Here is a 12,165-nt window from a genome sequence, read left to right on the forward strand (position 1 = left end):
ACCAATCTATTGATGTTCTGTTTAAGAGAACGATGAGATCAGGAGGCAGATTCAGGAGTTTTTGTAGAAAGGGCACATCATGCCAAGCTCATCACCCTGTGGGAGCCCCATTGTATTGGTACAGAAGAAGGATGGGACCTAGATACTCTGTATTGACTATCAAGGGTTGAACAAGATCACTATTTGTAATAGGTACCTAATCCCACGGATTGATGACCTTCAGGACCAGCTCAAATGGGCCAAATATTTCACCAATATTGACTTGAAGTCTGATTATCATCAAGTGCCTATTGAACCCTCTGATGTGTGGAAGACTGCCTTCAAATCCAAGGAGGGCCTTTTCACATGGTTGTTCATGCCTTTCGAGTTGACGAATGCCCCCAAAAGCTTCATGAGATTTATGGATGACATCTTGTGACCCTTCACCAATGCATTGGTGGTGGTGAATTTAGATGAAATCTTGATCTTTAGCCAGAGTTTGGAGGAGCACCTCCACCATATTCGACAGGTCCTCCAAACCCTACAACAACACAAGTTGTGTGCCAATTTGGAGAAATACACTTTTGGCATGACCCAGGTTCAATATCTAGGGTACATCATTGATAAGCAAGGTGTGCATGTGGACCCAACCAATATACAATTCATTCAGGATTGGCCAGCCCCAACCTCTCTGACAGAGCTTCGCAGCTTCCTAGTTCTTGCCAATTTCTACCACAGGTTCATGTTGGGGTTCTCTCATATCACTTGGAATTTAAGTCAAGTCACCCAGGGTAGAGTGAAAGAAAAATTCTTTTGGTCTAAAACACAATAGAAGGAATTTTCTGAGTTGAAGCATTGCCTCTGCTCTGCACTAGTGCTCACATTACCAAACCTGTAGCAACCATTTGAGATTGAGACAGATGCCTCAGACTATGTTATTGGTGCAGTTATTACTCAGCAGGGACATCTAATGGCTTACCAAAGTGAGAAAATTTTAGAGAAAGTTATCCCACCTATGAAAAATAAATGTATTCAATTATGTAGGCATGCCGTCAATGGAAGCATTACATTATGGGGAAGGAAACAATCATCCACACAGACCACTGACCCCTACAGTTCATACAGACACAAGGGAAATTGTAGAACGATCGCCATCATAAATGGTCCACATGCCTGCAATAGTTCTATTTGAATATTAAGTACAAGAATGGAAGCACCAATAATGTTGCAGACTGGCTCAGACGACCACCAGTCATGGCGTTGATCATTGTGCTCGACTTCTATGGGCACAAGACTTTGGGGTGGATGCATCTTTACAAGAGCGATCCAGAATTCGATAGCACACACAAGACACTCCTGGAAGGTAAGGAAGTTCCAAATTTTCACCTCCAGGATGAACTGTTGTGCCACCTAGGACACATCTGTGTTCCTTAAAATGAGCATTCCAAGATGATTTGGGAGGTGCACTACAGTTAGGTCGTTGGACATTTCAAAGTAGAGAAAACATTGGCAATAGTACAAAAGTATTTTTATTGGTTGAACCTTCGTTAGGATGTTGGGAAGTACATTAGATCTTGCACTGTCTGTGCCATTTCCAAACCAACCATCAAGAAGCAAGGCCTATATAATCCTCATCCTACTCCTAGTTGACCTTGGGAATCCATATCGATGGATTACATGTTGAGGCTTCCTTCTACTAAGCATGACAATGAATGTGTTTTTGTGGTCATCGACATATTCTCTAACTTGGGCATTATCGTGACATGCAAGAAGAGTATCGCAGCACAGGCCACCGCTAAGCTCTTCTTTGAGCAAGTGTGGGTGTAGTTTGGGATCCCATAGTCCATTGTCTCAGATCAAGACAGAATATTCCTAAGTGCATTTTTTTCAAGTCTCTGGTCGATGCTGGATACCAAACTTACTAAGTCCATGACTTTCCACCCATAAACTGATGGCCAAACAGAGGTCGTCAACAGGATGATCATACACATTCTGCGCATGTACAACTTGAAGCATCCATGCACATGGGATGAAAGCCTCCCCTGTGTAAATTACAACTACAATAGAGCTCTCCATAGCTCAATGGGCCATAACCCCTTTCAAGTAGGAATTGGATTTCAGCCATTATGTCCCATTGATGTGGTCATACCATTTGTAGCTACTCAAGCATATTCAACTCATGTCCAGTCTGAAGTTGACAGGCCTAATAGCTTCATTGAGAACATTCAATACATCTACTAGCAGTTCCATGATATTTTGGATAGAACCAATGCTAAGTACAAGCATCATCATGATCATTATCGAGTGTCGCATAAGTTCGAGGTGGGTAACAAACTTTGACTACATTTACAGAAGGAGCACCTCGCTCGACTCCACCGCAAGCTTTACCCACTCCAATATGGTCCATACACCATTACCAAGGATGTATGGGAAATTAATTTGAGGTTAGTATTCCATCGTTCCTTGTTCTGCACCCAGTGTTCAATGTAGACTGCCTCCAACCATACAATTGCTGGACACATATGATATTGCAAAGAAACTCACACCAACAGAGCTAAACCCAGACTGCATGGAACATGCAACAAATGATCAAATCATGGACACATAGATCAAGAACACTCACCAACAAAGGATCTAGCTATACCGAATTGTCAAATTAGGCCAACTCCTTCACCAGGGCAAGTGATTCACTAGGGACCAGGTTCAATAGAAATTTCCTCACCTCATGGAGGATCTACACGCAATGGGGACCATTGCTTCCTAAGGAGGGAGGATTGATCTAGGTGGATATTTGTGGCCACCCTCCTATTCCACTTAGACCTCTAGTCAGTTTCATATGTTTCCTTTTCTACTGCAACATTTAATATTTTTAGTAGTTTTTCAAGTCCTGGACTTCTGAAGCAATTTTGACCCCCCTAAATGACATTTTTTGAGGTCTATAGTAGGCCCATTCCCATAGGCTTGCTACAAATCTTGTAGTGCTAGGAGAAAAATTTCCATCAAGGTATCGTATGCGCAAAACAAAGATAATATGACCAAGTTACGACCCCGGGAAGTTGGATGCCCAACTAACCCCAACGAGTCCCACAAACTCTTGGTGTTTCATCTCCTGGGGTTAGGGTTTTGGTTGTTTAGGATTTCCCCTTATTGTTCAATAATAAATAGGCCCTTGAGCCTCATTGTAACATATTTCATAGGCATGTAACCACCACATCTCTTCTTAGAGATATCATCGCCCAAGCAATTTTATTTCCATTTTGTTTGTAAGCATATTTCAGTATTTGATATTAATGAAATGAAGTGCTATTTCTACTGCATCTCAGTATTTATGGTTATATCTCTAATTTTTTGTGTTTATGTTTAAGTTTAGATCAACCTCAACGTTCTTAAGTCCAAACCGCTGATAATACATAGGCATCAAATACTGATATATGTCTCTTAAGATATTTTTCAGATAAACTACCAATGGGAAATGGTGGAACTTGGTAGGTTCTCGACACCGTTGTTTGATAACATCAATTGTGTCAAGGGTATCCCATTTTGGGTATAATTTTTCATTTTCGTACTCATTGGGCTTGATCATCTTATAGTATGTCTGCATATCCTCGCCATAATAGGTGGCAAGTTGACTGCCACTCTCACTATAAAGCATAAGGTGAGATTCATCCATGTGTGTGATTATCCTTTCAATAGCTTCAGCACATTGCATGTCTAGGAATCTGCATGTGATCCTGTGTATCTTGGACCTTTTAATTTTGATGTATGTATGCACATCTTCTAAGTCCTTAGGAAACTTCTCCTGCATGAATGTGTTGTAGATATTGCTCCAAGAAACCTATGTAGTCTTGTCAATAAAACACTGAGTGTCCGCATATGTAGGAATACTTAGCTTTGCAATTTCAATGAGCTCATCAATGCTTAGTTGTGAAATTTCTCTAGAGGCCACTTTCTGAGGTGGCATGCCTCCAACAGATGATGACAAAACGTTGACACTTATACCATGAGCACCTGTTTCTGGAATCACACTCATGATGACAAGATTATTTTAAAACAACTAACTATGTAACAATACTTGTAAATCACATTTAAAGAGTCATCACAGATGATAGATCATGAAAAACTATGAACGACAAGCAAAAATAAATTGCATGCAAGAAAACATACACATGTAAACTAGGAGGGTTCACTTTCAAAGCATGAAGGGGACATGAATGGTCACTCGGGGCTTCATATTGCGCTCGTGCATGCAAGAAAGAGGCAAATATCATCTAGGGCACACTGTCGCACCCTAAAGGGTTGAAGGAATGTGAAAAAGGACCTTCAGGTCTTCCCTATGCACTCATGTTCCTAAGGAGATAAGGAGGGTACATTGTTGCACTCCAAAGGGATGAAGGATGAAGAATGAGAATCTTCAGCTCTTCAAAGTGTGCCTATGTTCTCAAGGAAAAGGAGGGTGCATTGTCACATGTTGAAGGGATGAATAGTTATATCTTCATGCTTTCATGATGCACCTATTCACCCTAAGGAAAATAGGGCACACTATAACACTCTGAAGGGTCGAAGGGAAAGGCATCATGCCTTCGAGATGCACCCATGTGCTCAAGAAGAAAATTGCGCTAAAAAAGGTGCAGTTTTTAAGGCTGAAGGAGCTTTGAGCTCAAAGAGTGCACTCTACCTATTAGAAGCTCAGAAACAAGTTTACACAATAGAATTTGATGATCAAATGAGGAGAAGAATGATCTACAATGCTTTAAAGTTGTTTTCGCATGCATGGAGGAAGACGAAAGGTCTCAAGAATGTGAAAAGTATCTTGCATCTAACAGTGGATTAACACTTGTAGAATCAAAATTCAGCTAAAATGTCAACAAAAAATTTGCAAAATAGGTGATTGAAAACAAACAAAGTAATCTTTGATAGTGAAATCATGAAAAATGGTAAAATATTGAGCATGCAAACTTACATGTTGCACTGGTTGATGAAGGACTTCGTGATTCTCTAGTTGTGTGCTCAACTCAAATGAAATGATGATGTAAAGAATGAACAATTGAGTTCATTTAAAGAAATTAACATGAAAAATTGATTCATGCATGAGTGACACTTGTCATCACATGAAAGGATTAGTTAAGAGAGAGTTAAGGTGGATCCTATTTTCTAGGAGTGTGCTCTCGTGCAACAAGTTGGTTCATGCATGCAATTGGACATGGTGCATGTGTTCGACATGAAGGAGTGTGCCCAAGTAGGGTGTACCTTCTCATCCTGAATGAATGTGCCCTAGTAGGGTGCACTTCTTCATCCCGGAGGAGTGTTCTCACCTCAAGTGTGAGCCTTCATCAACTCGAACTGTGCTTTTTTCTTTTGTGAATGATTTTCTTTCTTTCTGCTTGCTTTTATAAGGGATTAGTAAAGGCTTTCCTGGATCTGGATGATAGAATTTGTTTTAGCCCATTTTAGCCTATTCATTGTTCATATAATTTTGAGGGGCCAAAACACAATTTTTTCCAAAAGAAGGCTAGGGAGGTGGAGGTCCAAAAATCAGTCTTTTCGCAAAAGGACCTCTAATGTTTTAGCTAAATCTACATGCTAACCATTGAACAAGACTTTATTCTCTATGAAACACAATTTGATTGTCCATAAATATCAAATTCCAATTTTTTCCCTACTTCTATTGATTTTTCCATTGATTTATAGAACCTAAGTCTATGAACCTAGAAGTCCAAAAATCTAAAATTATTTGAAAATGTTATTTTTAGAAAGACCTATATTTGGATGTCAACATGGCTAAGGACATGGCTCCTCTCATGTCACGATGATGTGGCATATTGATTTGGCTAAATGATAAGGCTAGATGAATTTGCATGTTGATGTGTCTTAATTGTTAGAGGGGAGTTAATGTGGCAGCAGAGCCAATAATGTGACATGGAATCCAGGGCATCCAGAAGGTTGACTTGTTGACCTTAGCAGAATTTTGGAAATCCAAAACTTCCAACAATAAGAATTTGGAAAAGACATGGATGCTTGTGAAAATCAAATTGAACCATTAGATGCTAGACCATCAAGTGTCATAGAATTTCCCATCTATAAACAGGTTTTGGATAGTGGGGGTTCCAAAATCTATTAGTTGTTGTCCCCATTAACTTTTCCTATTATCACTCAAAATATGGATCCAAAATTTATTAAATATTGGAATCCTAGAAAATGTTCCTTTTTTAGAAAACCTAGATCCATATGGTTGACTATTAACCAACCATGGGGTTGGACCCAAATGTATCTAGAAGATTAGAAATTTTAAAAGATCATGGATTTGAAAATTTTATAAATAAGGCATTTTAGAAAAACCCTGATCTAGATGTGACTCAACCATTGACGTGATTGACCTGTGAACGTGGCACAAGGTAGTGGTAACATGTGGGCATAGGGCTACCACAATTCATTTGTGTAGATGCTAACATGGCATGGAGTAGAAACACTTTTAAGGGCCATAAATTTATGCCAATTTCTAGAAATGAGATGAAATTTATATTATTAGAAATATCTCAAAAAGTAGAAGAGAATGGTAACTTTTGAAAGAAGATTGGAGATGGTCCAAGAGAAGATTTGTTTTTTTAATCCCACATCCATAAATTGACCATGGGGTTCAAGTATGTTATACACTTTTCTCTACCTAGAAGTGATATTGGCCACTAGAGAGCATCAACTATGCTAGTGTATCATCCAAGAAGTTTTCATCCAATGGAAAGTATGCAGCTAGAATATGCCACTTAGGAACTAATAGTCATTTTACAATAGTGTCCACACATCCAACCTTGAGGATGACATCACTTTTGAAGGGGTAGGGAATGTTAGGGTCTTACTCTAACCTCGCTACTTTGGGTAGAGGATGACGCCACTTTTGAATGTGTAGGGAATGTTACAGTGTTATTTTAACCTACCCACTTTGGGTACTTAGTCAATTAATGTATGGGGCTTGTTGTAGGGGCCTCTTAGGCCTATGTAATTTATCATATTTATATGAGTAAATATATGTAATAAATGGTAAAAGGTAAATGTATGAGTGATTAGTTGAAGTGGGTATGACTGCTCTAGCCACATGTAATGTGCGTGAAGTTGGAACAAGAAGACAATTGGAATTCCTTCCCAAAACTCATTTCTTCTTTGTGAGTATTTATGTGTGTTCTTGCTATTACTATGATGTAACATGTTCTTGTATGCACGTGTAAGCTAGGCTTACAAAATGTGGCACAGATGCCTCCTTCATTTGACTATATGACAACAACTAAAAATGAGGGGGTGGTTTGAACTTGCAAGAAGAAAAAAGTAACAAGGATTAATATGCAAGAAGATAAAAAATATGTAAATTGAATATTGGTTCGAAAAGATGCTAGTCTTCATTGCAAGAAATATTTCGAAGCAAATCATATCAAAATTTATCTTTCGATCAGTTTTGAACCATCTATCATGGTTCATCATTAGGACAAGATGTAATATTGCAAGACTGATTGTAGAAGTTCATTCATGCTTCTTTATAAGGAAGGATGATGATGAAAATTCATAGACATGTGGCCCTTTGAGAAGAAATTTATGTGCATCCATGAAATTTACCATGGAAATAATGTGTATTGGCCACCAATCGACCATATTATATTAGAACATCAACCACCAAGAATTTAATACATAAATTGAGCATATTAGAACATCGACCACCGAGAATTTAATACCAAACTTGCCAACAGGAGGAAGAGGTGAAATCAAGCCATTGATCAATCATTACAACATTTTTGGAACACATGAAAACATCATTGAATGTATGGTAAGCTAATTTTTCCAGGTTTGATAAGGTAGCTATTCTTCATTCTTATTAAAATGATGCAGAAAATTGTCTTCAACATACCAATGGAGGATGAAAAGAGGAAGATAACGGTTAAGGATTTCACTGCAAGGATTGAGCTAGTGGAGTTTTTTAGTGCTTGTGTGTAAATAGTGTTTAATGTTTTTCCTTACCATTGATGTCGGTCCTACAAAGCAAAAGAATTTTGAAGTTGAAAAGGTCATACATTAAACACCCATCATTGTGATTCGTTGAGTTGACTATCGACTATCCATGAATGATGAGCAGGGAAAGTTCCATCCTCAAAGCGAGAGGAAACAACACGAGTTTTATTGTTTAATTTACGTGGTTTTTTTTTAGAAGAAAAAAATAGAGCTTCTTCATTATATAAATAAGAGAAGTTACATAAGTCCAAGACAGGGAAGAGAGAGTCCAGTCACAGAGAGACAACTAGAAACAAGACATAAAGATCAAAACTAAACATAAGCATAGAGACCTAACAAAACTAGAAAAATCTGAGGATCCAAGACGCAACAAGCTCAGACAATGGAAAAAAGGATCCATATGAATAGACAACCAAAAAATTAGAGCTCAAAGGATCCCACTTGAGAGATGGATCAATCGATCAGATACTCAAAAAACATTATGCCAGGAAGAAGGGAAACCCCTCTTTTAGACAAAATATCCTCTTCCATATTTTTCTCCCTGTAGACATGGAGAAAATAAATGTCGTTGAAGGAAGAACAAAGCACATCTATGTGATCCATCTATTGATATAAAAATGGAACCTCTAGAGAATTCCTATCCAATAACCAATAAATTCCTATCTTAGAATCATCAACAACCTTTATGGATTCAATATCCAACCAGGGAGCACTTTATAATAACCCCCACAGTGCCACTACCTCTACCCAATAGTTTGTGCCTCCCGCACCGATCCAAAAGAAGTGAAAATACCTATTGGGACAGATTTTGATGGCGAACCTGCAACCATAGACCCCATCAATAGAGGCCCCATCAAAGAAGTCCATTTGAAAAATATACCCCATGAATTGGATGGAATGTTGAGATGGCTTTGGAGACCATGGGCCAATCTTGAGGAAGTAACCGACAATTTTGAAGCTAATAGGATGAAGTAATTTACATAGTTTACATAGTTGTTTGATGTGGTAAAAATCTAATAGTTGGTGTACAAGGCCTATGGTGTGCAACACGATCTTTATGATGGTGATTCTATGTCCTCTTGGTGGTCGTACATCATATATAGATCTAAGAAATCTTCACAACAGATATGGATGCCATTGTGGTATTAATGAATTTTAACTGTACATTTAGAATAGCAGTGGCGATTTAAAAATGGGGAAATGTACTCAAAAGTATCAATGTGACAGTAGTTGAAGAATTGTTTCTTTTTTTTCATTGTTGGAAGATACTCTACCAGGCTTAGAAATTTAGCCTGGAGATGCTCCCACAAGCATACATAGTCACGCCTCGGAATGGACCAAGGGACTTATGAGTACCTAACCACCACACACACCCATTAGACCACGGGCCAAACTTTCCAGAGATGTATACATAAGGCGAGACTTTCCAGAGATGTATACATGTGTAGGATTTTGTGAAAATTGATTTCACTAAGTATTCACCTCCATTAGTTGACTTACATTTATGTGCCAATTACTAATGTGTACTAGAGACTTTACCTCTTTTCTTGCAATCCTTGCTCTTCCATTCTTGAATGGGTCATTTCAAATTGTCCATATGGCAGCAACAATTATGATGTTGATTCATAATCCTTGTGGGCTTTATTCTTCATTGGGGAATCATTGAGATTAAAAGCATCATTATTTATTTATCTCATGACAATAATCCTATTGGAAAGTTATTTGGTTGTTTCAGATAATGTATCATTCTATCTTGTCCCTTTTCTCATCCTTTTAATTTTCCCCGCTATGTCGAGGGGATGTGGAAATGATGCTCAATTATTGAAAATGGGATTGTCGACTTCAATCTCCTTGTAGTTCAACTCAAATATAGAAAATCTATTAAATGGTAACTACTCGTAGTAAAAAAGGAAGAAGATCAATTGACCTACTCGACTGTTGGCCACCTTGGCTAATCATTAACCCTATCATCATCAGATGGTAATATTTTGACTAGTCAAGTTCATTCATGTTCATGAAGGAGATAGAGGTAGGTTTTGACTTCAAACTTTAGACTATAAATATCTAGTTCAACTTTCAACTTCAGGTTCGACCGACGGTTACCATTGATTGGGTCGATGAGTTCGACCGCTTGACCAATATGCTATTTTCAATTCAAAACTTTTGTTGAAGTTAATCATGGTTTATTTTGAGCTTCTAGTTCATAATAATCTTGAATGTTTGAGAAAAAATGATTGTACTTTCTTGGTTTAATCTTTGCATCTTTAAATCCACATTAAGATAAAAGTTCATCCAATTTATTGGGGATATGGAAAAAACTATGAAGTCATTAATCAATTGATTGAACTAGAAATCAAGGCATTCATTTCACGTTAAAGTATGTATGCCTGACAACTGAGAACAACGAACTTGATGGGGGAATTATCATCTAATTTCTTGTTGCACATTGTATAATCAGAATTGGTCAGTTAAGGCAATTGGTCGACCACACTGATAATAGGTCAACTTAATAATATTGTGTGATGTACTCAACAATGGTCTCATTCAATTTGATTTTGACTAATATATGATGATTCAATCAATGTTGGTGTCATATAGTGACCAATATGAAAATAAGTGCTCAATATGATTCCTCTAGTTTGCCATTAAATTTGGGTATAGTGGATTGACTTACTCGAAATAATTGCATTTCTTTGGGCTATGGAATAGTTTTTTACTTGACTGGTTGGTCTATTTCTCATCAGAATTGGCTATAATTTAGTTTGTTGAGTCTATAATTCATATAGGAATACATGACGAATGTAAAGTGATGAGTCTTTCAGTCAATCATTGGATTCATAAGTCAGGGGAGGGTGAAACGTGAGCCTTGTTCAAGGTAAGAAAATTTCTCTACCTTTGTAACTAAAATCAATGTCTAGTTGATGAGATCAAGATCTTCATATCAAGTCAACAACTATTGTAAAAAATCCCAATTCTGGAAAAAATTAGTGTGTATAGTCATGCTAAAGTCTTCCTTCATAAAAATTAATTGGAGAATCCAAGAAACATCAAAGAAACCAATAGTATACAGCAAGCACTCATCCCAGACATCCTTTATACAACACATTTGATAATGAAAAAACACATGAACATTAAGTAGTAGCCATAAAAATAAAGTTATCAATAAGAGGAATAAACGTTATCTTAAGGAACAATAAAGCATCCATTACAACCAAGAAAAAAATTGAATGTACAGTTGTAGCAACCCTGGTGAACACTCCATGTAAAATTATATAAGGCCACGGTTGATGGGACACATAATCCAAGATGAATGGTGGGAAAAACATCCTAGTGTGGGTGTTCATTGGTTTAATGGCTAAGGAAATTGGCAAAGGAAATGGCTAAGGCTTTGGAAAGGAAAAATGGAATTTTTGGCACATTTATTTATGAAAATAATGGAAATTAGGAGAAAAATGAAGTGAAAGGTCACAGGTTGCACATGAGTTGGAAATTGAAGGAAAATAATGGAAAGTGAAGAAAATAGAGGCCTCATTTATAAAAAGGCTTATGAGGATCAATTGGCAAGCTTCTTAGACAGTGTTAAGCTCTTAGTTAGTGTAAGTTCTTGGCTCAATCGTTTTCTATAGTTATGCATGGGATCAAGAAAGACAAAGAAGGCAAGAGGAAGGAAGGAGAAAGCAAGGAAGTGAAGGATCAAGCAGCTACAACAAGATGCTTGGCAGGTATCGATTTGCATGTGTATTTTCCTGCTAGATTTAACATGCATGGTATTGCATGTGGTTATTGATATACCATAAAAACAAGAGGTGGTTTGATCTTCGTTGGGCCTAGTAATCTTGAGTTTGGGATATGCGGTAAAGCCAGGAGAGTAGGTCTCGGTTTAGGGCCTAGTGATCCAGGTTTGGATATGGTAAAGCCTGAGAGAGTAGGAGAGAGGAAAATTCCTCACGATGTAGGTGGAGAAATTCGGTGGCATCCATGCTTGTTTGGCCTAGTGATCGAGTGGAGATCACGTTAAAGCATGTTATGATGTGTGCACTGTGTTGGCCTAGTGATTCGGGATGGATTACGATAATTTTTTGTTTCTATTGATGAGGGTGAGGTGGTTTAGCTTCAGTATGCCCTGGTTTTCTTTTGGTTTGAGTCCCACATTCATGCTTGGAATATGGCACAAGAGTGAATGGCTTAAGAGAGATT

The sequence above is a fragment of the Pinus tabuliformis genome, chromosome 9, assembly GCF_031772625.1.
Source record: "Pinus tabuliformis cultivar Carrire ecotype Pingquan chromosome 9, CPIR1, whole genome shotgun sequence".
NCBI classification, from domain to species: Eukaryota; Viridiplantae; Streptophyta; class Pinopsida; order Pinales; family Pinaceae; genus Pinus; species Pinus tabuliformis.